The following is a 2,997-nucleotide window of genomic DNA, read 5'->3' as shown; positions in this document are numbered from 1 at the left end:
GCTGCCACCTGGGCCTCCATTGTTAATGAGGAGTCTAGGAGCACCCCCAAACTCCTAACCCCAGACGCTGGCACCAAAGGCACACCGTCGAAGGTCAGGAGAGGGAGCCCTAACCCCGCACCGACCCGAGTCAGGCCCAGGACCTCCGTCTTGGCTGGGTTTAGTTTCAATCGGCTCAGCCAGAGCCAACCAGCCACAGCCTCTAAACCCCGATGGAGGTCATCGGGACTTGACTCCGATCGGCCACCCAGCATCAGATAGAGCTGGGTGTCATCGGCATATTGATGGCACCCAAGCCCATAACTCCGGGCAATCTGGGCAAGGGGGCGCATATAGATGTTAAATAGCATTGGGGGCAGCACCACACCCTGGGGCACCCCACAATCAAGGGGATACCTATGGGATCACTGGTCCCCAACTGCCACCCTTTGTCCCCAACCTTGTAGGAAAGAGGCAAACCATTGAAGGGCAAGCCCCTGAATCCCCACGTCGGCGAGGCGGTGGGTCAGCAGCTGATCGTTGATCGTATCGAACGCAGCCGACAGATCTAACAACAACAATGCTGCCACACCCCCTCGATCCAGATGCCTTCGGAGATCGTCAGTCAGGGCGACCAAGGCCGTCTCAGTTCCATGACCAGGGCGGAAGCCGGACTGGAAGGGATCTAAGATTGAAGCATCCTCCAGATAGCTCTGTAACTGTAACGCCACTGCCCTCTCAATAAGTTTGCCCAGATAGGGCAAATTGGACACAGGCTGATAGTTAGCCAATTCGGCCGGGTCCAAAGATTTTTTTTAAAGAGAGGGCGGACCATCGCCTCCTTAAGCGCACTCGGGAACTGCCCCGCAGAGAGGGACTTATTGATAATCTCCCGCAGTGCGCCTCGTAACCTCCCATGGCCCGCTTTAATGAGCCAGGAGGGGCACGGATCCAGGTCGCATGTGGTTGGGCGTACAGATACGAGCAGTCTGTCAACTTCGTCCAGACTGAGCGGATTGAAACACTCTAAACCCAGCTCCGAAGACGCACAAGGGGCCTCGAGTTCGCACACTGTCACAATCGTGGCGGGGAGTTCGCGGCGAAGCACCAAGACTTTATCTGCGAAAAAGCTCGCAAAAGCCTCACTGCCAATATCCAATTCTTCAGGCTTCTTCAGGCTCCACCCCTCAAAATCTAGGAATTTTCCAGTCCCGAGCTGGCAACCCTCGTATCAGTGGTGGTGCAAATCAGGCATTCTCAAAAGCCCCATCTTTCTCCAGGCTGAGGGTCTAATCCAGACCGTTATGTCTTTGGGGTAGGGTCGCCAGCTCTGGGTTGTGAAACGCCTGAAGATTTGGGGGGCGGAGCCTGGGGAGGGGAGGGTTTGGGGAGGGGAGGAACCTCATCAGGGTTCACGAAAGTGATTCCCCAGTGTATGTGTTTGCATTTATCTTGGAACTGTCATCCTGTGAAAATCAGAACCCCATGTATAAGTATTTTCTGGATTGTTACTCAAGACATTGAAGTATTGTACTTAGCAGCACCTGTATGAAGTTACCTTACAGTGGAATTGCTAGCAGTTGTGCACTGTCAGAAGAAGAAGAAGAAGAAGAAGAAGAAGAAGAAGAAGAAGAAGAAGAAGAAGAAGAAGAAGAAGAAGAAGAAGAAGAAGAAGAAGAAGAGATTGGATTTATACCCCGCCCTTCACTACCCAAAGGTGTCTCAGAGCGGCTTACAAACTCCTTTCCCTTCCCCCTCCCCACAGCAGACACCCTGTGAGGTGGATGGGGCTGAGAGAGCTCTTGACAGAAACTGCTCTTTTTCAAGAACAGCTGTGCCAGAGCTTGTGACTGACCCAAGGTCACATCAGCAGGTGCAAGTGGAGGAGGAGTGGGGAATCAAACCCGGTTCTCCCAGATTAGAGTCCGCGCACTGAACCACTACACCAAACTGGCTCGTAAGTGATGAATACGTTCAAATTCTTCCATAGTTAAAAATCGGGACCAGTGTTCCTTCTAAGCTGAGTTAGTGTGAGCTAGCACAGAGCTTTTTAGCCTCTGGCTCACACATTTCTGTCTCGGCTCAGGAAGGAGGGCTCCAGAGCAAGCTCATTTATGCAGCAGGCAAATCGCTCGCTCACAACTTTGATGCCAGTAGCTCACAAAGCAGAATTTTTGCTCATAGGACTCCACAGCTTACAGGGAGCATTGATCAAGACTTTTTTTTTTAAAGAGCCTTGTGCAATTAAATCTACAGCAAGGTATTTGGGGTTTTTTTTTAGGTTATCAAAACAGGTATTATAATATTGCTGACCTCACGGTGGGGACCTGTTAAAATTATAGATTTGGATTCTCATAATTACGCGTGTGCAAATCCACACAGCATTTCCTGATTGCAATGTTTTACAGTGCAAGAAACACACAATCAAATGAGAGAGGCTCTATTGAACAGTTTTGCTGGGGGGGAGGAAACCTTATTGTCAGTTTCCCAACGCAAGAGCCTTTGGTGGCTGCTATTTTATTCTCACCTTAAAAGAAATCTCAGATTTCCTTGCTGTTACATCTAGAAATGTAGCAAGGCGTGCGAAGTAGTAGTAGTAGTAGTAGTGGTGGTGGTGGTGGTGGTGGTGGTAGTGGTGGTGGTGGTGGTGGTGTTGCACGCACATTTTATAAACCACTTTGTACTCTGCCACTGCCTAACAGGTTTAACGTAGTAGGTGTGCTTAGCACTTCCATAATGCATATGATTCTGACATCATGGATGTATTCAGGTATTAACTTTGGTTCATTTGTGACTGTTGTTTGAATGCATGCTGGGAAGAAGGCTGGAATGCTGATACACAATTATGCTACCCACGACCTTGCTCGTTCTGGCCAGGTACAACTGCACATGTTTCTGATGTGAGTTAACCTAGCTAGGATGAAGAACAGTAAGCACTCTGTAACCATATCAGTTATATAGATACAACATGCAACTTCATAGCTTCCGAAAGAAAAGTGTATTGTTCTGTTAGGGAAA

This window comes from Gekko japonicus, unplaced genomic scaffold, assembly GCF_001447785.1.
Source record: "Gekko japonicus isolate JY-2015 unplaced genomic scaffold, Gekko_japonicus_V1.1 scaffold2860, whole genome shotgun sequence".
Taxonomy (NCBI): domain Eukaryota; kingdom Metazoa; phylum Chordata; class Lepidosauria; order Squamata; family Gekkonidae; genus Gekko; species Gekko japonicus.
This window is presented reverse-complemented; position numbering follows the sequence as displayed.